The sequence below is a fragment of the Bubalus kerabau genome, chromosome 19 (genome assembly GCF_029407905.1).
Source record: "Bubalus kerabau isolate K-KA32 ecotype Philippines breed swamp buffalo chromosome 19, PCC_UOA_SB_1v2, whole genome shotgun sequence".
In the NCBI taxonomy this organism is placed as follows: Eukaryota; Metazoa; Chordata; class Mammalia; order Artiodactyla; family Bovidae; genus Bubalus; species Bubalus kerabau.
The window spans coordinates 33,078,580-33,104,388 of NC_073642.1; the positions used below are offsets into that span (position 1 = coordinate 33,078,580).

Sequence of the window (25,809 nt, forward strand, 5' to 3'; positions counted from 1 at the left end):
TGTAATTATGCAAAGGAAGCCTAAGAAGAGCAAGAAAAGTTTATACTGGCTCCAATTCCTGCTGAGATGCTGAGTCAGCAAAATCGCTGACTCAAAATCTCTTTCAGGAGATCAGGCCTTAGGGAAGTTACACAGGAAAAAATGGAGAAACCTATGAAAAACACCTGGGATGACGAGGACCCATTTTGAATTGTTATGTGTGGAATGATGGTTTTGGCCTGAGGCAAGAGGCAGCCCACCAAAACCATGGGATAACAAAACAGAAGAACTACTGAAGTTCAATTTTTGCTTTTCTTGGGTCCCAACACCTATGTGCACACAACCTGGTCCCATTTGTGGGACAACCTCTGGTCTCCAGTCCTCAGAAAAATAGAAGCTGAGAAAAGTAGCTGGATACACACTAATCTGCCCTGGATGTTTCTTCACATCACCCTCTCCTCCTACACAAATCTCTTCCTCAAGAGAAAAATGTAAAGAAGTGACCCAAAGTTATACTATATGGTGTTAGGAGTGACTGACTCCAACCCCAGAGTGCCTGGAGCTCTCTAACTCCTGCCCTGATATCATCAGGATGTAAACCCGAAGCTCTCCTACATAAGTATTGTCTGACAGTGTAAAATATCAAGTACCAAAGAGTAAATGTAAAACAAGATATTTTGGTCTGTTCGAGGTACCATTACAAAATAACGTAGACATGATGACTTCAACAGAAATACTTTCTTACAGTTCTGAAAGCTGGAGGTTTGTAACTAGGGTGCCAGCAGGGTCAGGCTCTGGTGAGATCTCTCTTTATGGCTTGCAGATAGCAGTAAGTCTTATAAAAGCACTAACCTCGCTGGAGCAAGGCCCCACCTACATGACATCATCTAACTTTACTATCTTCCAAAGGTCCCATCTCCTCATACCACACATTGGGGGTCAGGGCTTCAGCATACAGATTTGGAGCAGGGGGAATGATATATTCAGTATATAACATCCATTTTTTTTTAAAGGGGGATATTTGATCCTAACATCATACCATATGAAAAATCAATGGCAAGAATGTAAACATCAAAAGCAACTTTACAAAACTCAGTGGAAAAGATGACTATCGTTTGACATCGGTAGGGAAAGATTTCACTATATTAAGAACTGCTGTTCATCAAAAAATACCTTCAAGAAAGTAAAAATACAACTTATAAACTAGCATAAAGTATTCACAATACACACAACTTATAATGCACTATTATCAACAACACATAAAGCAGTAGCATACACATACAAACACATTTGGAACATCGCCAAAAAAATGAGCAAGAGACAATAAAGAGGCATTTCATGGCAGAACACAAACATATAACCAAGACATGTACAAAAAACTGTTCATCACAAAGGATTATAGATTTTCAAAGCAAGGCCCTGTGTTCATGAAAAACTGAAAAGCTTTGAAATGGACCCAAACCAAACAAATAATTAAAAAAAAAAAACCTAATGAGTGTTCTCTTGAACTCACACATTCATTACCTCCATCTTTCATTGCCTTTGAGAAAAAATTGATGATAATGTGAACTATTCTTGTGTACAACAGAGCAAATTAGTTATGGCCAGTGGATTACAATTGATAATTTCCCAGGAGATAGACCAATTTTTGCACCTATTTGAAAATTTTATTTCAGCATTCCTTTACTACACATAAATAAACAGTTCTTCAAATTTCCCTTTGAACTGATTCAAAGATCTTACCAGTTTCCTCATTAGTGAGTTAAATAAAATACTTGACAAGTGTTCATTTTATATCTGTATGAGAGTCACAATTATACCTTCTTTTAAAAATCCTTTGTGACCTCAATTAAAATTCAACATCAACCACTATGATTTAAAAAAAAGAAAAAACCTTTCAGCAAATGAGGAACAGAAAGGGCTATTCAATCCAAGGATAATGTCATTATGAATGACTGACAATTTTCTCCTTAAAGCCAAGGATGTCTACTCTCATCTCAAGTGATGAGAGTATTAACTTTGTTTTTCTTTTGTTTTTAAATTTTATTTTATTTTTAAACTTTACATAATTGTATTAGTTTTAATTCAAGTATTAAAAGTTGTACGAGAGGTTCCAGTGTGTAAAATAAGGCAAGGGAAAACTGACAGAATGAGGGGAAGAAGTAAAACTGTCTTTGATTATATACCTATCACAATTACATCCTAAAGCCTGGAAAATCTTAAGAATAAAAGCTACTTAACAAAGGCCAATATGCAAAATTAAATACTATTTTTATATGCTAGTGATGAATAACTCAAAACGAAACATTTAAAATGTCACTACAATAACAAAAAATCAAAATAAAAGACTTATACACTGAAAACTAAAAAAAAAATCATAGCTCTTGAGAAATTAAAGATTTAATTTTAAAGTGTTAAGATGTCTACTCACTTCAATTTGATCTGTGGAATAAATAGTGTGAAGTAAAATCTATAAATTTTTTTTTCAGAAAATGAAAAGCTGATCTTAAAACCTAAATTTCATATTTAGTATTTAAAGGAAAAATAAAGAGCCTAGAAGAGCCAAAACAAATTTTTAAGAAAAAGAAAATTAGAGAACTTACTCTACTTGACTTCAAAACTTAAAAATCTACTCTAATCAAAATAGCGTGTTATCAACAAAAAGAAAAAAAATGTATCAATGGAACAGACATATACATGTATAGTCAACCAATTTTTGATGACAACAAAGTCATCAAAGCAATTCAATGAGGAAAAAGTCTCTTTAACAAGTGGTACTGGGAAAACTGGTAATTCACATGCAAAAGAATGAAGGTAAACCCTAAAGTAATACTAAATACAAAAGTTAACCTAAAATGGATCAAACATCAAATTGTAAGACCTGAAAAATATGCCTAAAAGTAAGACGTTTCTCTTAGGCAAAAACATAGAGCAAAAGCTTCACAACACTGGATTTGGCAATGATCTCTTGAATATGACACCAAAGGCACAAGTTTTAATAAAAGATGAAACAGACAAACTGGATTCATGAAAAGTTTTAAACTTTGTACATACAAAGACACTATTTGTGGAAAAAAAAGATAAGCCACAGAATGGAAGAAAATATTTGCAAATCACATATATGATGAGAGAATAATATTCAAAATATATAGAGAACTCCTAAAATCCAATAACAAAAAAACAAATAACCCTACTCAAAAATGGGCTAAGGACTTAAATCGACATTTCCCCAAGAAGCTTTATGAATAGTCAATAAGCACAGGAAAAGATGCTCAGTATCACTAATCATTCAGTTCAGTTCAGTCGCTCAGTGGTGTCCAACTCTTTGCGACCCCATGAACTGCAGCATGCCAGGCCTTCCTGTCCATCACCAACTGCCGGAGCCTACCCAAACCCATGTCCATTGAGTCGGTGATGCCATCCAACCATCTCATCCTCTGTCGTCCCCTTCTCCTCCTGCCCTCAATCTTTCCCAGCATCAGGGTCTTTTCAAATGAGTCAGCTCTTCATATCAGGTGACCAAAGTATTGGAGTTTCAGCTTCAACATTAGTCCTTCGAATGAACACCCAGGACTAATCTCCTTTAGGACGGACTGGTTGGATCTCCTTGCAGTCCAAGGGACTCTCAAGAGTCTTCTCCAACACTACAGCTCAAAAGCATCAATTCTTTAGCACTCAGCTTTCTTTATAGTCACACATCCATACATGACTACTGGAAAAACCATAGCCTTGTCTAGACAGACCTTTGTTGGCAAAGTAATGTCTCTGCTTTTGAATATGCTCTCTAGGTTGGTCATAACTTTCCTTCCAAGGAGTAAGCGTCTTTTAATTTCATGGCTGCAGTCACTATCTTCAGTGATTTTGGAGCCCCAAAAAATAATGTCTGACACTGTTTCCACTGTTTCCCCATCTATTTCCCATGACGTGATGGGACCAGATGCCATGATCTTCGTTTTCTGAATGTTGAGCTTTAAGCCAACTTTTTCACTCTCCTCTTTCACTTTCATTGAGAGGCTCTTTAGTTCTTCTTCACTTTCTGCCATAAGGGTGGTGTCATCTGCATATCTGAGGTTATTGATATTTCTCCCGGCAATCTTGATTCCAGCTTGTGCTTCCTCCAGCCCAGCGTTTCTCATGATGTACTCTGCATATAAGTTAAATAAGCAGGGTGACAATATACAGCCTTGACATACTCCTTTTCCTATTTGGAACCAGTCTGTTGTTCCACGTCCAGTTCTAACTGTTGCTTCCTGATCTGCATACAGGTTTCTCAAGAGGCAAGTCAGGTGGTCTGGTATTCCCATCTCTTTCAGAATTTCCCACAGTTTATTGTGATCCACACAGTCATAAGGCTTTGGCATAGTCAATAATGCAGAAATAGATGTTTTTCTGGAACTCTCTTGCTTTTTCGATGATCCAGTCATTAGAGAAATGCAAATCCAAACCACAAGATACCATCTCACACCCAACAGAATAGCTACTATGAAAAAAAACAGCAAACAATTTTAGGCAAAATGTGGAGAAATTGGAACCTTTGTGCATTGTTCAGGGGAATCTCAAATGGTATTTCTGCTATGGAAAACAATACGGTGATTACTCAAAAATGAAAAAAATATAGAATTACCATATGATCCAGCAATTCCACTTCTGAATATAAACCCAAAAGAACTGAAAGCAGGATCACAAAGAGATATTGGTACACCAAAGTTCACAGGAGCATTTTTCATAATAGCAAAAACATGGAAGCAACCCAAGTATTTATTAACAGATGAATGGGTAAGCAAAATATGATATATACATATAACAGAGTATTATTCAGCTTTATAAAGGAAGCAAAAATATACTGCAATATGGATAAACCTTGAGGACATTATGCTAAGTGAAATAAGCCAGTCACAAAAAGACAAATTACTGTATGATTCCATTTACATGAAGTACTTTGAGTAGTCAGAGTCATAAAGACAGAAAGCATTATTGAAGTCCCATTTTGGTCGAACCAAGAAGTCCCATCTTGGTTGCCTGGGACTGGAGGGAAAGGAAAAAGGGGATTTGTTGTTTATTGTCTACAGAGTTTGCTCCACAAGATGAAAAGAGTTATAGGGGGGACTCCCCCAGTGGTCCAGTAGTTGGGAATTCGCCTGGCAATGCAGGGGACATAGGTTCGATCCCTGGTTGGGGAACCAGGATCCCACATTCCACGGAACAACTAAGCCCAAGGGCACTGCAACTACTAAGCCTGTGAACTACGACTAGAGAGTCCACAACTAAGACCTGAGGTAGCCAAATAAAGTAATTAATTTTTAAAAATTAGAAAGAAAAGAGTTATGGGGATAGATGGTGGTGATTGCTGCACAACACGAAAGCATTTAAAACCATTGAACTGTATACTTAAAAATGGTTAAGATGATAAATTTTATGTTATGTATATTGAGCCACAAATTTTTTAAAAGACACTAAAAAGAGAGAATGGGAGGAAAGAACTTTGTGATGGTGAAAACAGATGATTCTTTTAAAAAAAAAAGTGACAGAAATCAGAATAGTGGTTCACTATGGTAAGGGAAAAGAATATCAAGGAAGGAGCCTGAGGAAACTGAAGCAGTAAGAAAAAATATTCTAAATTTTCATAGGGGTATGGATTATACAGGTATATGCATTTGTCAAAACTCACTGAACTATATATTTTAGATCTATATGTTTTACTGTAACACTGAAAATTATACCTAATTTTTAAAAGTTTTTTAAAAGATCACAATAAATTTTATTTTAGATCATTCAGCTAGCAAAATTTTAAAGTCTAAAAACACCAAGTATTGTAGAGACTGTAAAACAACAGGATCTGTTACACACTAATGGTAGAAGGATAAAATGGGGCAATCACTTTGGAAATAAATTTTGGATTATCCCTTTAACATTTAGTACCATATAACCCAGCAACTCCATTCATAATTACATAGTGCAGGAGAATCTCTTGCACATGAACTATTATAAGAGTCATGTATAGGAATGTTTCTTGCATCAGTGTTCAAATTAGCAAACACCTGAAGACTGAATTTTTTATCACTCAATCCCAGAAATAAATAGTGTGATAACTAAGGTTATCAGGTTCAAACATTAAAGATGTCCTTATGTTTTAAAGACAACTCAGTTTAAGTATGTATATATTATCACTTTGTTCAATGTGTGTGTGTGTGCAGTATAAATCCAAAATTAAGGCACAGAATTAAGGTACTATAATGATTTTTTAGCATATTAAAAAGCAAGAGATATCACTCGGTCGATAAAGGTCCTTTGAGTCAAAGCTATGGTTTTTCCAATAGTCATGTACAGATGTGAGAGTTGGACTATAAAGAAGGCTGAGCTCTAAAGAACTGATGCTTTTCAACTGTGCTGTTGGAGAAGACTCTTGAGAGTCCCTTGGATTGCAAGGAGATCAGACCAGTCAGTCCTAAAGGAAATCAACCCTGAATATTCACTGAAGGACTGATGCTGAAGATCCAACTCCAATACTTTGGCTACCTGATGCAAAGAGCTGACTCATTGGAAAAGACCCTGATGATGGGAAAGGTTGAAGGCAAAAGAAGAAGGGGGCAGCAGAGGATGAGATGGCTGGACAGCATCACGAACTCAATGGACATGAGTTTGAGCAAACTCCGGGAGATAGTGAAGAACAGGGAAGCCTGGCATACTGCAGTCCATGGGATTGCAACGGGTCAGACACAACTGAGTGACTGAACAACAACACTGATTTTTTTTTTTTAAAGGTAGAATTTATTCTTTAAACATGGCTTTTAGGGAAGTAAAGATGGGAACTTATCTAAATGTTGGTTACATCACTGACACTATACTCATACACAAAATATCCTGCAGCTGTGAACACGAATGAAGTAGATCTAAGTATGCAGAAAGATTTCCAAGATATGGAAATAAGCTGAAAAATCAAGAAGTAGAACAGTACATTTTCAGATTAAAATGAATTCCATAAGATATTTTAAATTTTATATATATATTTGCAAAATCAATTTGAAAGCTAATAAACTACTAATGGTACTTTCTTCTGAAGAGAGGGACAGAGGATCTAAGGTGAAAGAAAGACTTATTTTTCACTGTAAATCCTTTGGTACTATCTGAATTTCTGACCATGTACCTGTTTTTCAATTTACTTGGAGGGAAGGGAAAAAGATGCTCTCAAAATACTTCATGTTCTGACAAGCAACCTCTTCATGCCTCACAGGAGGGGAAGAGCCAAAATAATCTTGAATAAGAACAAAATAGGAGAATTCAAAATAGGAGTATTGTGAATTCAATACTACAAAATCTACAGTAATCAGACAATGTGGTACTAGCACAAGAGAAGATGTATAAATCAATGGAATTTATTTGAAAGTCCAGAAATAGCTTCCCAGGTGACACTAGTGGTAAAGAATATGCTTGCTCATGAAGGAAACACAAGAGACGCAGGTTTGACTCCTGGGTCCAGAAGGATCCCCGGGGTCTGGAAGATCCCCTGGAGGAGGAAATGGCAACCTGCTCCCCTGTGCTTGCCTGGAAAAATTCCATGGACAGAGGAGGCAGGTGGCCTACAGTCCATGGGGTCTCAAAGAGTCAGACATGACTGAACATGAGCACGATATTCATTTAGGGCACCATGCTAATTCAATGGCCTAGGACAACTTGGTATCTGAATGCAAAAGAATGAAGTTGAGCCTCTACTTCACATCACATATAAAAATTAACTCAAAATAAAACACAGATCTAAATTTAAGATCTAAAACAGTAAAACTCATATTTGAAAGAAAATACAAATTAATCTCCATTACCATGGATTTCTTAGATAAAACACCAAAATCATAAGCGATAAAAGAAACAGATAAAAATAAAATCTTTGTGCGTCAAAGAACAATACTGAGAAAGGGAAATGAAAACTCACAGAAGGGGAGAAAATATTTGCAAATCATGTATTTCATAAGTGACTTTATCCAGGATATATAAAGAACCTTACAATCAAAGAATAACCTAATTTTTAAATGGGCAAAGGATTTGCATAGGCCTTTCTCAAAAAAATATATACAAATGGCCGTTAAGCACATGGAAAGATATTCAACATCACTGGCCATTAGGGAAGTACAAAGCAAAACCACAATGAGTGGTTTACAACCATTAGAATAGCTGTAATTAAAAAAAAAAAAAAAGAGGACAATAACAAATGTTGGTGATGATATGGCAAAACAAATCATGCACTGCTGGTGGGAATGTAAAGTGATACGGTCTCCTTGGAAAACTATTTGGCAGTTCCTCAAAATACTAGACATGGATTTACCAAATGACCCAACAATTCCACTCTTAGGTATATAACTGAGAGAAATGAAAACATGTACACACAAAAACTTATACACAACTGTTCATAGCAAAATATTCATAACCAAAATGTAGAAACAATCTAAATGTTCACCAGCTGATGAACAGATAAGCAAAATATGGTATATACATATTGCAGAGTACAGCTCCTGACCACAAAATCTACCTGTGACTTTTCCAACCCAGCCAAAAATTACTACAAAGGCCCCAGCAGACCTCACATAGGAAACCTGCCCTTCCCTCACCAGATTTGGTGCACAGCCAACACACTGCAGTCTCTGAAGAAAGTTGCGGTCAAGGATGCAGACCCCCAGGTTGACCATGCTCTTTAGCATAGCTGCATCCCTAACCCAGGTACATTCTTCCAGAAGTTTCTTTAATCTGTGGCCTGCAGCTGAGGTGCCTCTTCTGCGATCTTCACATTAGGAAGGAAACATTAGAGATACTTTTTCTCTACTCTGACTCAATACTCTTCCACTCCAGTCCTTCCATCTCAGCCTCCAAATAGCCCTGGGTCCATAAAACTGCAGGAACTTTTTGTTTAGTGCTCCCTCAGCTGTGAGAGGACTCCCCCCACCACTCCCCCACCCCCATACTGATTCTCCTCAGTGAGAGGACCTGTACTTTCTCAGGTGTAGCCTCTTGCTTATACTATCTCAGTAAGTGAATAAAGGCTAGACCATCACTTTCATTTTGGAGTGTTGTTTTTAACCAGCTACTCTTGACACTTGGAAGCTCAGTACTACCCCTACCCTCAACCCCACCACTCCTTCTGTCTCTCTATCTTAAGTCAGCTAAATCCCTGACACATATAATAGAATATTATTCAGCCATAAAAAGGAAAGAAGGACTGGTTCATGATGAATGAACCATGGATGAACAGTGAAAACTTTATGCTAGATGAAAGAAGTAAGTCACAGAAGACTACACATTGTACGATTTCATTTATACGAAATGTCCAGAATAGGCAGCCCCACAAAGAGAAAGTAGATTAGTAGGGACTGAGTAGAGGGAGGAATGAGAAGTGACTGCTAATGAGTACTGATTTCTCTTTGGAGTAATTAACATATTCTAAAATTAGACTGAGATGATAGTTGCATAACTCTGTAAATTTAATTAAACACCAAATTTAAATAAACAAGTGAATTTTATGATATGTAAATTATTTCTCAGTAAAGCTGTTTTTTAAAAATGTTAGTTCCCAACATTCTCAGAGAACCAGTGAAATGAAAAATGGATAAAAGCAGAATATACTGATTTGTAAAGGAGTTTGTAAAATATCCTTTAAACAATGTAAAGGTACTGAAGGACTCTGAGTCATGGACTAACATGATGACATTTATCTTTTAGAAAAAGCACCCTTATAAGTGTGACAAGAATGGCTTAGGGCGGAGCTGGATTCAAGGTGGAAAGACCAGATGACAGGCTTATAATGGTATATTTTAAAAAATCAAAAGATGAAGAAGATTTGAGCCAAGACACATAAGAAAAGGAAAAGGGCTTTGATACTATCGTTGGAGTAGAACACCAGCCACAGAAATCAAACACTAACATACTAAAGGATTTATCATTATTTTATAAGCCCCCCCAAACAGTGGGAACTAAAGAAAATAATCAGCTCCAAGAGAACAGAGTGGTAGAAAACTCTTAATAACAGAACTATTCAAATAGTTACCAGATATTATAATCTATGACTTAACTAATTGAAGGTTTGCCTTTAACAATATCAGATTATAATGCCAATATCTTTCTCAAGTGTGTGTCAGAGAACAGCTGTGTGAACTCCATCTTTGAGTATGAAAAACAAAGTAAAAATTCACTCAAAACTATTTTAATCACTAGAACCAGCTCCTTTCATTTCAATCAAATGTCCTACAAATTAAAAGTAAGCATGCTATATATATAGCTTTATAATAAATAGTATTTGCTTCCTATTAAAACTCAGAGGAAAAGACATTAAATTTATAAAGCCTTAAATTTTTCAGAAACAATTATTTCTCATTATAAATACATTTTAAAAGACAAGTATATTCATAAAATAACTCACCTTGGGTTTTCAAAAAAATCCACAGAAAAATATTTATAGCATAAGTTCCAGTTTAGGCAGACACCTGAATTGAAAAAAAAGGAAAACGATAAGGTCAATATGACTAAATCTGAGTAGGGAACTTAATTTTTTCAAGAGGAGAAACCTAACTTGACTGTTCAAATTTTATGTTCAAGTTGTTCTTTAGAAACCTGTGGACTGTCAAGGATATTAATTCTGCTAAACTTTCTATTATCTATAATTATTTAACATTTTGAAAACTTAAAATAAAAAAAAAGAGTATCAAGACATATATTAACAAGGGGTGAGGGGAATCAATTCAAGAAGAATATTTTTCTTTTAACTGCTCAATTTTTCAAAAGAAAAGGCATTTTCTAAAAGTCTGCACTCCCTATAAAATCACCATTATGACCTCCTATCCTCACAAAAATGACAGTACTCAAAATATCTGAAAATGAAAAAGTAAACCAACAGCATGTGTTTATAAAACTTAAAAGGGAAGAGTATATGAAACAAATGGCTAATAAACTATGAAAACTCATCCATATTGGCCAAGGAAATCAAATTGAGATATCATCTTTCATCAATAAAATTAGGGTTGTTTGTAAAATAAGATGTTAGTTATTAGTGCTGTTCCAATTATCCTCCTTCTGAGACTCACAGTAGAATTGCACTTCACTGCTCTGTTTCATCTCTGTTTGGTCTATGTGACTTGCTTTAGCCACTAAAATGTATCAAGCATAAGTTTCAGGAAAGAAAGTGAAGTCGCTCAGTCGTGTACGACTCTTTGCGACCCCATGGACACCAGGCTCTTCCGTCCATGGGATTTTCTAGGCAAGAGTACTGGAGTGGGTTGCCATTTCCTTCTCTAGGGAACTTCTCGACCCTGGGATCGAACCCAGGTCTCCCACATTGTAGACAGACGCTTTACTGTTTGAGCCACCAGGGAAGTCCACAAGTTTCAGGAACCAGTACACAATTGGAAGGCCTACCCAAGTAACAAGATGGAGCTCTGATTAGGATGGTTCACTAAATGACTCCAAAGAGAAAGAGAGAAGACACTGTTGACGTGTGTTAGACATGTAGCACGAGCAAAAAATAAACTTTGTTGTATTAAACCACTGAGATTTGGAGGACTGTTACTATAGCATCAGTTCAGTTCAGTTCAGTTCAGTCGCTCAGTTATGTCCGAATCTTTGCGACCCCGTGAATCGCAGCACGCCAGGCCTCCCTGTCCATCACCATCTCCTGGAGTTCACTAAGACTCATGTCCATTGAGTCGGTGATGCCATTCAGCCATCTCATCCTCTGTCGTCCCCTTCTCCTCCTGCCCCCAATCCCTCCCAGCATCAGAGTCTTTTCCAATGAGTCAACTCTTTGGATGAGGTGGCCAAAGTATTGGATTTTCAGCTTCAGCATCAGTCCTTCCAATGAACACCCAGGACTGATCTCCTTTAGGATGGACTGGTTGGATCTCCTTGCAGTCCAAGGGACTCTCAAGAGTCTTCTCCAACACCACAGGTCAAAAGCATCAATTCTTCAGCGCTCAGCCTTCTTCACAGTCCAGCTCTCACATCCATACATGACCACTGGAAAAACCATAGCCTTGACTAGACGGACCTTTGTTGGCAAAGTAATATCTCTGCTTTTCAATATACTATCTAGGTTGGTCAAACTTTCCTTCCAAGGAGTAAGCGTCTTTTAATTTCATGGCTGCATAATCTACCACTATACTGACAGCCACTAATGATAACATAATACAATTACATAATTATAATAATACAATGATGCCATATAATGGGCATCTTTGCACATGGTTTATGGCAGTGTAAATAGGTAAAATCTTCCCTGGAAAGCAATTTTGCAATGCACAAGAGCCTTAAAAAGTTAAAACCATTTTATCTAGTAACTTTTTCTTTTAGAACTCTGTCCTAAATAATAAAAAATCCAAACAAATATTTATATCATAGCACATTTATGACTGTAAAGAAGTGGAAACAAACTAAATGCTCAACTGATTGTTTAATAAGTTAGAATAAGCAATCATTAAAATTATGTATCATAAATGCTTAATGACTAGTAGAGGAAACTGTGTGAACTTTATTATCTGTTCAATTTTTCTGTATATGCAATTCTAGAACAGACACAACTAATCCATAGCGACAGAAAGCAGGCCAGTTGTTACAGTAGCAATGTTGTTGAAAGAACTAACTACAAAGGTGTTTAAGAGAAACACTGATGGCAATGTTCTATGTTTTGATTGTCATGGTGACCATAGAGATATATACATTAGTTAATACTCATCAAACTATACTGCACATTAATCATAGCTTACTAAAGTTGATTTTTAAAATAAAATTAGAAAATGCTTAATGACAGGAAAATGTTCATCTACTGAGTAATTTGAATTATGTATAATGCATACATGAGCACAGACAAAGACTAGAACTACCCACTCCAGTGCTCTTGCCTGGAGAATCCCGGGGACGGGGGAGCCTGGTGGGCTGCCATCTATGGGGTCACACAGAGTTGGACATGACTGAAGCTACTTAGCAGCAGCAGCATGATGTCAGTAGTACTTTACATAAAGATTATAGGTAATTCAAGTTTTTCCATACGTTTTGTACTTTCAAAATGCTCCGAGTAACTATGTACTTTTATGTTTATGTTAATGGCATTTTATGGAGAACAAAGTCTGAAACCTAGAATCAGTCTGAGGATTTATTGATTTATCCATTCAGTATTGATTGCATGCTTCCATGTACATACAGCAGTCTGTGTGGCTAGAGTTATGCTTCTGAACCTGGGTGCTGTTTTCCCAAGGTTCAGTTAGATGTGCTAATGAAAGTACAAGCATCAACAATCTGCAAGCCACATCTGTTTATCACCTTTACATCAGCAAATGACAGTTAGGTCATGACTATTTCTAAGAATCGTATGCATTAATGATTATTTATTTACCTAGTCTTTCTGAAAATAAGCTTAAAACTTCCATAATATTTAATATTGACATGTATTGCTTTGAATTTATGTATTTTAAATTATGTTTATGAATATTATAATGATTATATGCATTGATAAATATTCATTACGTTTTTTATTATTTAATCATTTACTTAAACAATTAAAAGCTTTTACAAATATAAAAATCACTAGTGTTTATAATTATAACATTAATAGTTCAGTTCAGTCGCTCAGTTGTAGCCGACCCTTTGCAACCCCATGAATCGCAGCACACCAGGTCTCCTTGTCCATCACCAACTCCCAGAGTTCACTCAAACTCACGTCCATCGAGTCAGTGATGCCATCCAGCCATCTCATCCTCTGCCGTCCCCTTCTCCTCCTGCCCCCAATCCCTCCCAGCATCAGAGTCTTTTCCAATGAGTCAACTCTTCGCATGAGGTGGCCAAAGTACTGGAGTTTCAGCTTTAGCATCATTCCTTCCAAAGAAATCCCAGGGCTGATCTCCTTCAGAATGGACTGGTTGGATCTCCTTGCAGTCCAAGGGACTCTCAGGAGTCTTCTCCAACACCACAGTTCAAAAGCATCAATTCTTTGGCGCTCAGCTTTCTTCACAGTCTAACTCTCACATCCATACATGACCACTGGAAAAACCATAGCCTTGACTAGACAGACCTTTGTTGGCAAAGTAATGTCTCTGCTTTTCAATATGCTATCTAGGTTGGTCATAACTTTCCTTCCAAGGAGTAAGCGTCTTTTAATTTCATGGCTGCAATCACCATCTGCAGTGATTTTGGAGCCCAATATAGTAGAAAAATATAAATGAAACACAGAAAGAGATAAATGTGGCAATGAAGATAGCATTAAACAAAAAGAACCAGGAGCATTAGGTTAATCAAATAGAAACATACAATGATATAACTTATAAGCTATAATCAATAAGGAAGGATCTAATAGGAAATATTTGTCACAGAGCATGGCAATTCAAGATAGTGGGGACAGGAGTTAAACATGAAAAAGTGTACTACCTTCTCACGTCAGAAAGATCTAAGATGCCTACTCTACTACAGGGAATACATACAAAGCAAAAAAACTGGGGCAAACATACAAGAGAGTCTGATTCAAAAATGATTTTAAACCAATGGGCACAGGGATTAAATCATTACATTTAGTTACAACTGTATAATATATTGCTTTCTCAAGTTTGATGTTTGGACTTATTATACGTTATATCCAAAAAATACTAAACTGTTCATAGTTTAAAATACAAATACTACATTATTTATACTAATAATCATTAAGAAGTGCTAGAACAATGTGTGTTTATCAAGATACAGCTATTAAATATCAGAATAAAATAGTCTTAGACATCAAAGATATAACACAAGAAATATCTGGGCATTAATCAAAAAATGAGTAAAATATTTGAGACATCAGGGAGCTTTCAAGGCACTTAGAAATGAAGGACATAATCTGAAATACAAAATTAAAAAATGCAAGAAAATGAATAAACAATTTTCGATGAGTATTGGCTTCCTGATCTTTATAAAATATGTTATAACTGTGTGTATGTGTGTGTGTGTTAGTCGCTCAGTCATGTAAGACTCTATGCGATCCCATGGACTATAGCCCACAAGGCTCCCCTGTCCATGGAATTCTCCAGGCAAGAATACTGGAGTGGGTTGTCATTCCCTCCTCCTGGGGATCTTCCTGACACAGGGATAGAACCCAAGTTTCTTGCCTTGGAGGCGGACTCTAGTGTTGGAGCCACTAGGGAAGCCCAAAATTATAAGTATTCTATAAAAATACAGGCAAATGGAAAAACCCTATCAGCAAGCTGGTCTTGGTTTCTAAATTTTAGAAACCTCAAGTAATAATTGCCCCAGTTAACAAAATCAAGGGCTAAACTACAGCCTGGCAGCCAAATCCAGTCCATTCCTATTTTTATCTGGCCCCTGACAATGATTTTTACATTTTTAAGTCAGTTAAAAAAAATAAATAAATAAAAAGGACTATGCAATGGAGACAGTATGTAGCCATAAAACTCCAAATATTTACTATCTCACCCTTTACAGAAAAAATTTTGCTAACCTCTGAACTAAACAATTCATAACCAGGTAAAACAGGTCACACTGGCAGCTCTAATCCAAATTTCCAAGTGTGCCATGGTATCACAGTATATTACAACTAGAAGGAAGCCCTAACATCATCTTTCCTCTGCATCATGTTACAAAGGAAGTGCCCAGAAATTCCAGTCTTCCTGGCCTCCCATCTCCTAAACTCAAGCACTTTACATCCCATCACAACACTGGCTCCCTTTTCTTCTGTGGAGTAATTTGAAAATAAGAGAGAGGTATAGTAGAGTAAATATGCTTTCCTCCAGCTCTTTACTGAGCCCTAACAGTCAAATTGACCAAAATGAGCTACTGATAACCATAATTGACCAGCTCAGCATCAAGGGTCATTTCTATTTTCTCAGCTTCATCTCCTCCTACTATATTCACATATCCTCCATACCAAGCAAATAAACCTACTTAACATTCCTGAAAAAGTATCTTGTTCTTTTTGTCCTGAGGACTTTGGTTTATGCTATTTCCTTCTGTGGACAAATCCTCTTTTCTCCACCTATCCAAATTCCTACCATCTTTCACAGCCCAATTCAACATTCATGACACTTTCAAAAAGTTTATAATTCTATAGAAAACATAGGTCAGGTTCATTCAAAAAAGTAAAAAATAGATATCCCCAAAGGTGTAACACACAAAATGTTATAGAAATTCCAAAGAATAAAATGTTAAGGGAAATGTTAGCTAAGGTTTTGAGAAAGCCTTTGAATAAGATGACAGGAAAAGAGGGCATTAAAGGAAGTGGAAATGGAATGACCAAAGGTACAAAAGGAGCAATTTGTCATGGCAAAGATTCTCATGATTTTTTTGTTTCCCTAGATATGGTTCTAGCCAAATGATGGCATATATAATGTTCTTAATTTCTAAAGAAACTGAGCTACCCCAAAAGTGAAATAAGTTACAAAAAATCACAGATGTAATATGTTGGTTAAGGTAATCAGTTTTCAAAAAGTAGACAGTCTATACCTTCTTAAAGTTTTCCATCAGCCTTTGTAAACAACAACAAGAAATACAACATACCTGCTAAACCAAATATAAATTCTGTGCATTTAAGGTTGAATCTGTCATTTTCATAACATTAAGCACACCCAAAGAACTGAAAGTTTTCACTTTTTAATTATTTTAGCTTCCTTTCTACTGAGTAATTTTATTCCATGGATAGCAAATTTTGAATAGCTCCCTCCATACCTAGGGCCCAGTAGATGCTATCTACATACGTTTTGAATTGATATTAGAATATAATATACATTTCACTGGAAATACTCATTCTAATTATTCAGAGTAATAGAAAGTGGAGAGAAAACAAGTAACATTGATTGAAAACGCTACAAAAATGAAGCCATAAATAAACTATCATTTCAAAATCTTCCTTGAAGTAAATAATCTATTAATATTTACCAGTATCTCAAACCTTTATTGTAGCCTTTGTTGTAACACTACACACACACCATCATCAAGACAGTCATTTTTGCTAAATATAGCTTTAGGGAGAAAAATCACATAATTTGATACCCAGAAAAATGCCAGTAGATCACCTTTGTATTCTTCACAATTCTTAGCACATAGTGGTGCTTTCAAATCATTCATTGAGTTGAACAGTCATAGAGCAAATGTTTATTCTGCTGTCCATATAAGTTCATTATATTTCATAGGTATGAGTCATCAGCTCTGACAATAAAAGCAGAACGTACACCACTACAAATCCTTGACATATTTCAGGAGCTCTCAGAAACATGAAGAGATATCCATGGATATATTCCCTAAATTATGCAAGTATAAGAAGATACACCCACTCACTGTTGTAGATTTGCTATATTTAGACGGCTCTTGAATTGAATTATTCAAGCATATACCAATACAGCATTGAAGGGGGTCCACATACTTGCTCCTGACAGTCTGGAAACAAAAGCTCCTATTCAGATAAAAGATGACAGGCAACAGGAATCTGACAGGCCAGTAATTTACTTCCTTTTCTGCACATTGGAATTTGTAGGCCTCCACAGTCATTAAGCAAAATTAGTTTCATGATGTCAGCCAAAAAGCCTCATGGGCAATAGTTTTATGTCATTAAAAAACCCACCAACCTCAATCTGTCTGAATTTGTGTTTGCTCATTAGAAGCCTCTCAGTGAATCAGCAGAGTTTTTTCATTGCACTCTTGCTCTATCAATGCTTGGTGTAGCCCCGAACTGTAACAAATTCCTATTCTCCCTTCTTTCCCTACACCGAAAATAATTTAGATATAGTTGAAGAAGCTAAATATCAAACAGTCTAGCAGTTCTTTACCAATAATGGAGCAATTTCAAAGATACAAATGTGGTATACAAATATTCAACAAACTTAAGAATCAAGGGTTAGATAGAGACATCTTCATCTTCCATCTCTCCTACTCGTTAATGTGTGAATCTGCCACTGTCTCTCACACTCTGCCTTTGTAAGTGCTATTTTCCCCTCAGCTTGGTTAGAATCTCCTCCTTGAATCTGACTTTGGCAAATTTCTAGTCACCACAGAAGTCTTCACTACTTTTCCCCAAAAAGACTCAAGCAATCCTTCCCCTATGTACTGTCTACATATTTTCATTACATACTTCTCAAATTGGGTATTAACTCGTAGCCTATAGTCAGAGACTGAGCACACCCTGGCAGAGCTAATATTCAGCTGGTTCGCACCACTGTAGCCTTAAGGGTTGTGCTGAAATACTTCTGTAATATGGTCTGGCAAACAGTCACTGCACTAAACGTCACCAACTCTAAGACAACTGCTGATGGCCCCGTCTCTCTACTATCATCACCACCACCACCACTCCAACTCAGCAACAAAAGCAGCAAAGCCTGATACAGTGTAAAGAACGGAGGGGTCCTTCAAAACCCTGAATCTAGTGCTATGGCCATCTTGATTGGCTGATGCCTGTGTTGTAGTGACCAATAAATACTTTTATCACTCTTGCTTCCTTGTATACAAAGCCTTGTATCCAAAGCATACAGTAGACCTTTAACAAACTGTTAATTCTTTACTAAAATAATGAATTAATAACCAGCTCTACTCAATGACCCAAGACCAATGGGTATGTCATCAAACTTATGCAGACAGTAATCAGATTGACAAGAAAAACCCAGGTCCTTAAGTATAAGATAGGAAAAGTTGTCAGGTCTGCCTATTTTCTATGCTTGCTTTCAGCCACTGATAAAAATAAACACTTACTTTGACAATGTGGGCAAAATTCTTCAATGTAATACTTCATAGTGCATATGATTCAGGGTTGTGTTTTTTTTTTTTTTTTACATTACTAAACAAAGTTCTTATAAAATGATACTATCTATAAAAATACAACAAACAGTGATCACCGAATTCTAATCAGTATCTTGAATAGGAAGACAGGTAGCACTAAGGAAGAACACAAGTAATTAATTCAAATGGAGAGGAAAAGGCAAGAATACGAAAAGTCAGTTAATTATGAATCACATGTCTAATTACAGACTTTGCCAGGGGCTTCAGATACTTCCAATTAGTTTTACTTGGTATATTAATTAAAAATAGAACATCATGAGAGAATTTTCTAATCACAGGAATTCTCTGAGCATGTAAAATCAAATTTTAAGTTATCTTTCTAATTTAATAATTAAATATTCAATTATATATGATAATTATTTTGAAAGTCATCAATAAAATACACATCACATTAAAGTCAAGTTACTCAGAACACTATTAAGGTAGTAACAGAATCTTTAAAAAATCCATAAGGGAGATGTATAGCTGAAAGAAGGATGAATATGTAACTTTAATAAGAAATTTGAACTTTAAATACTGATACCCCAATCATTTTAGGCCACTTACTTTCTAGTAGTAAAACCATCTTTCAGTCATACTATAGGGAGTTTCAGAGAGCTATAAAATTTAAGTATTAACATAATAATGGAGAGAAGAATAATAACCACATTTTCTAAAAGAGAAGCTTAATTATCTAATTTCTACATTGTCCTATTAATCTAATGTCAATTTTTAGTAAAACAACGCTGTTCTACATACACAACTGCTAATGAAAAATTCTAGAAGGTAACAAAATCTCAAACAAGAAGCATCATGTAATATTTAGAACAAATCAAGGAAGACCAGCCTGACATTCAATTATTAAATTAGAAACAAGGAAAGAGAAAACAAATACTAATTTTAATTTAATAAAAGCTTTTGAAGTCTTACTAATTCTAATTTGAAACAACCATGTAAATTATCTTGGATATTAGCACAACCATATGAACTCAAACAGCAAATGTACACGATGAATAGCTTAAGTAATAGTAACTGTACCACTTATGGAGTAACTATAAATAATATATGAGACAGAATACAATGTGATTTACATAGATTGTTAATTTTCACAACCACCTTGCAAGGCAGATAATCATCTCTACTTTACTAATGATGAATCTCTGCTAGAAATAATCTTGTCAAGGTCAGCTAGTAAGTAGCAGAGTAAAGATTCAAACCACTATTACACAGGCTCTGTGCTGGCTGCTATCCCCACTGCCTGACCAGATGAACTCAATGAATTAAAGTAAATCAACTTAGCACTTAAGTCCCATGGTATATTAGCTCTCCTAAATGGATGAAGTCAAGACAATGACCACTATCCCAACAGATGCAACCATCAAAATACCTAAGGAAAATAATATAACTTTGTAATTATATTTCCAACCCTGATTTAGGAAATCAACAGTGTTTCCAGTCAGCTTAAGAGTTGTCACAAAATTCTGTTTTCGTTAAACTCACTTTGATATAAATAAATAAATTAATAAAAAGGAATTTTTAAAAAACTTATAAACACTTAGATGCAGACATAGCAGAATGCTGAAGAGGGAAAAATCAAGTAAGAGAATATAATTTTTTACACCTTTAGAAGCTTCTGTCAAAAAATTGTAGGACTTCCCTGGTGGTCCAGTGGTTAAGAATCTATCTGCCAATGAGGGAGACACAGGTTTGATCCCTGGTCTGGGAAGATTCCACATGCCATGAACAACTGAGCCCGCGCACCACAACTACCGAGTGTGCACTCTAGTGCTGCAACTACTGAAGCCCGCACACGCTAGAGACTGTGCTGTGCAGCGAGAAGCCCCTCAATGAGAAGCCCTCACACCACAGCTAGAGAGTAGCCTCCACTCGCAGCAACTAGAGAAGTCCTCCAGCACAGCCAAAAATAAAGTAAATATTTCAAAAGGCAGCTGTTTTGCATATCTCTCTTCCCCAAAAATGACCCTAAATAAATTGATATGTATAAAGTTACTACATACCTAACAAATGCACATAACACATGTCTGATGAACAGTAAATGGTTTTGCTAAATGAAGATGAAAAGTGAAAATGGGGAAGAAAAAGAAAACTAAGGGAAAAGAGTTGACTTGCCTCCCAAGTTCGTTCTCACGTTAACAGTTCAGTCGCTCAGTCATGTCCAACTCTTTGCGACCCCATGGACTTCAGCACTCCAGGCTTCCCTGTCCATCACCAACTCCCAGAGCTAGCTCAAACTCATGTCCATCGAGTCAGTGATGCCGTCCAACCATCTCATCCTCTGTCATCCCCTTCTCTTTCTGCCTTCAATCCTTCCCAGCATCGGGGTCTTTTTCAATGACTCAGCTCTTTGCATCAGGTGGCCAAAGTACTGGAGCTTCAGCTTCAGCATCAGTTCTTCCAATGAATATTCAGGACTGATCTCCTTTAGGATAGACTGGTTTGATCTCCTTGCAGGTACATAAACAGTACCTGCTGGTAAAGTTCTTTATTAAAAAACAAACCACCTCAAAATACAACTTCCCTGAGAGAAATCTCCTCATACTGTGCCCTAAGAAGTATCACCTGTCTCCTTACATCCAAATGCCACTTTCCCTTATCCTGAACAGAGGGATTTTCAATCCTTATACATTCCAGAGCATACTCTTTAGGATCAACTTTTCTGTTTCTACTGGTTTTGTGAATTGAATATACTGTTTAATCAGCAAAATGAAAAATGTTAAGAGTTGTTTTGATATAGAAGAACCCTGGTGAAACAAGGATACCTTATAGTACAATGCAATTTGAATTTTCTGAAAAGCATAGGGATCCTTCACAGGGATGAAGCCATCTGAAAAGTATTTTTCAAAAATCTGTTACACAAGTTACTTTCCTACCTTTTCATTTTTAAGAAATCACACCTTTAACAAAAACTGTATGATTTACTACTCTTTCATCTTGTTTGTGAATACCTAGAATAATCTCCCACATCTTATTTACCACCCGCTGATTCAAAAATCATCTTAGAGTCCAATTTCTTTACTTAACCTAATAAAACTTGCTGACCTTGCACACAGAAAGACTGCATGTGGTATATCTTTCCTAGCACACCAATGCCTATAGTTGGACACGCTGAGACCAAGGGTGACCTCCTCTCCCCACTACACCAGACAGCTAGCCTATAACTTGAATATGCTACTATTTTACATATGAGTTTGAGAAGAAAATTTGCTTATCTGTCTTATTTCCTAAAACTATAAACTTCTAAGGACTGTACTGATTTCTTATAACAACACTATGCATATATCTCAGAAAAATCAAGCAAAAATTTGTAGATCCTATCACACTTTCAAAAAGATCAGCCACATAACAGTTTTAAGCAGTATCTCATTTCTTTAGCAAACTACAAAAGGTGATTTCCCTTTCTTTGATATGCACAGACAGTGCAAATTATAATCAAAGGCTAAATGAAATGGTTCTAAATGAAATTCTTGCTTCTTCCATAGAGTACAAAATCCAGAAATCTTGCTATTTCAAGCTATTATTTACCTTACAAACCACATTTAATTAGAGTTTAGTATATAGGGTTTAATTATAGTATGTTATTTGTTGCATTTTAAAGTTGTTAGAAAATAACAAAATCTTTCCTTCTGTTGACATTCTAAACTACATTTTTAACTCCACTGTGCATAAAAATTTGTAACAATAACCTTTTATGTCTTAGTGGGTTTTGGGTTACTAATACCATTGCATACCTATTTGTTGAAATAAATCCTTTTAAAAATCGCACTGCCAATTCTTCTTGGCCTTAGAAAAGAGACATGTCAAAAACGCAACTAGAAAGCAAATAAATCAAGAAACATTTGAAATGTTGTTAAACGATCCTGAAGACCAAATCTGGGTCAAACTACAAAAAGATCCTGGATCTCTGCTACCAAGGAGAATTCTGTTAATTCATTCACATACGAGTCATAGAAAAGAGGTCATCAACATGTCCTTAGCCAAGCAAAACATATTTGCTGAGATGGTCTGTGTGCAAGTCGAAGGATTTTGCTTTCCCCCCTTCATCTTTCCTTGATCTTCAAGAAACAACAGTAGGCCAGCTGAGACTGTCTTTTCTTGATCTGTTTCTAAAGGGATATAACTGCTTAACCAGGCCTTTCCCAAAAGTACTGCAGCCCTCTCCAGTGGGTTACAAGTTATATTAGCAATGAATTAACTGTGTTCAGTTAGAAAACAGGAAAGAAAGAAAATGCAGCCTGTAATACTGCTGACAATCTGAAGTAATACACACATTTTCCCCAAAGAAATAAAAGTAGCTGAGTATCCATGTATTTCAAATGGAACCTCAAAGATCTAGGGGCATCCACAGTAAGGCCTTCCCACAAGTAGCAAAAATCTATCAGTCCTTCTGACAATTCCCGGAGTTAGCATTCTCCATGGACTTCAAAGTCATAAGAGAATGGGAGTCATACCTGAAGAGCGCAGTGAAGAATAAAATGTAAAAGAGTTCAAGTATTAAGATAAGGAGAAATTAAAGAAACTATCTAGAAATTCATATATATCCCAAGATGTACATAACTTGATAAAAATAGCAGTTATCAAACACCTTCACATAGACAATTCTGTATCCTCTGGGAAGAATGGCAGATAAGAGAAGCTATTTCCTGACAACACATTAGGCCACAGTTTACCACATCAAACATATGCAGATAAAGGGGTTACCTGTAAATATTGTGAACTATATGTATAGAATGGAAACTGTTCACTGCCAACCCAAGGGCCGACTCAACTCTAGACACACCAGCTGCTAAGTCGCTTCAGTCGTGTCCGACTCTGTGCGACCCCACAGACAGCAGCCCACCAGGCTTCCCTGTCCCTGGGATTCTCCAGGCAAGAACACTGGAGTGTGTTGCCATTTCTTTCTTCAATGCATGAAAGTGAAAAATGAAAGTGAAGTCGCTCAGTCGTGTCCAACTCTAGCGACCCCATGGACTGCAGCCTACCAGGCTCCTCCATCCATTGGATTTTCTAGGCAAAAGTACTGGAGTGGGGTGCCATTGCCTTCTCCAGACACACCAGCAGGGACCTCTAAGAGGGTTGGTTTGGTCTAGAACCTTCATAAAAGATTTAATTGGCTTTGAAACAGGGTATTAGAAACTCTTAGAAAAGGGAAAGGTTTCCATTTACCTCAGCCCACACCCAGGAGACATCAAAACAGTATGTTGGTCACAACAATGGGTCCTGTTTTAACCAACCATACACAGATCTGTGCAAAATGCTAGTTTTCAATCCTCAGAACTACCACCCATCTAAAAACAAAACAAACAAAAAAAAACAACCACCAGACTTTTCTTCCTCTACAATGACTCAATGAATTTCTTTGAGTGTGTATTTTATTTATGAGTTTGCTTGTTTAGGCTGTGCTAGGTGGCACATGGGATCTTCCATCTTTCTGCAGCATGCAGGATATCTAGTTGCATCATGCAAACTCTTAATGACAGCACGTAGGATCTAGTTCCCTGACCAGGGATTGAACCCAGGCGCCCTGCATTGGGAGGATGGAGTCTTAGCCACTGTACCACCAGGGAAGCCCCTCAGTGAATTTCTTTATTCTATTTCCTTGCCTGGTAAGTGAATAAACTCAGCTTTTATTTTGTTTGGTTTTGTTTTTTAGCCCCAGTGGCCTTTGCTTTATTTATTTATTTATTTTTTCTGTAAAATTCTCTGTCTTTAACCTTTGTCATTTTTTAAAAATTTTATTTTTAAACTTTACAATATTGTATTAGTTTTGCCAAATATCGAAATGAATCCACCACAGGTATACCTGTGTTCCCCATCCTGCACCCTCTTCCCTCCTCCCTCCCCATACCCTCCCTCTGGGTCGTCCCAGTGCACCAGCCCCAAGCATCCAGTATCATGCATCGAACCTGGACTGGCGACTCGTTTCATACATGATATTATACATGTTTCAATGCCATTCTCCCAAATCTCCCCACCCTCTCCCTCTCCCACAGAGTCCATAAGACTGTTCTATACATCAGTGTCTCTTTTGCTGTCTCGTACACAGGGTTATTGTTACCATCTTTCTAAATTCCATATAAATGCATTAGTATACTGTATTGGTGTTTTTCTTTCTGGCTTACTTCACTCTCTATAATAGGCTCCAGTTTCATCCACCTCATTAGAACTGATTCAAATGTATTCTTTTTAATGGCTGAGTAATACTCCATTGTGTATATGTACCACAGCTTTCTTATCCATTCATCTGCTGATGGGCATCTAGGTTGCTTCCATGTCCTGGCTATTATAAACAGTGCTGCGATGAACATTGGGGTACACGTGTCTCATTCTCTTCTGGTTTCCTCAGTGTGTATGCCCAGCAGTGGGATTGCTGGATCATAAGGCAGTTCTATTTCCAGTTTTTTAAGGAATCTCCACACTGTTCTCCATAGTGGCTGTTCCTCTAAAGTGAGGAACAAGACAAGGGTGCCCACTTTCACCATTACTATTCAACATAGTTTTGGAAGTTTTGGCCACAGCAATCAGAGCAGAAAAAGAAATAAAAGGAATCCAAATTGGAAAAGAAGAAGTAAAACTCTGACTATTTGCAGATGACATGATCCTCTACATAGAAAACCCTAAAGACTCCACCAGAAAATTACTAGAACTAATCAATGATTACAGTAAAGTTGCAGGATATAAAATCAACACACAGAAATCACTTGCATTCCTATACACTAATAATGAGAAAACAGAAAGAGAAATTAAGGAAACAATTCCATTCACCATTGCAATGGAAAGAATAAAATACTCTGGAATATATCTACCTAAAGAAAATAAGACCTATATATAGAAAACTATAAAACACTGGTGAAAGAAATCAAAGAGGACACTAATAGATGGAGAAATATACCATGTTCATGGATTGGAAGAATCAATATAGTGAAAATGAGTATACTACCCAAAGCAATTTATAGATTCAATGCAATCCCTATCAAGCTACCAATGGTATTCTTCACAGAGCTAGAACAAATAATTTCACAATTTGTATGGAAATACAAAAAACCTCGAATAGCC

The 25,809-nt window shown here is 36.5% G+C and overlaps 1 protein-coding gene across 5 annotated transcripts in view; it reads right to left on the minus strand.

The window, feature by feature from the left end:
- Positions 1-25,809, minus strand: part of PEAK1 (pseudopodium enriched atypical kinase 1) — a 309,528-nt gene that overhangs the window by 236,588 nt on the left and 47,131 nt on the right. For all 5 annotated transcript variants that reach the window (XM_055555619.1, XM_055555614.1, XM_055555615.1 and 2 more), the window contains exon 2: positions 10,382-10,445. The gene's annotated coding sequence lies outside the window, so the exon portion shown is untranslated. The remainder of the gene's footprint in view (positions 1-10,381; positions 10,446-25,809) is intronic.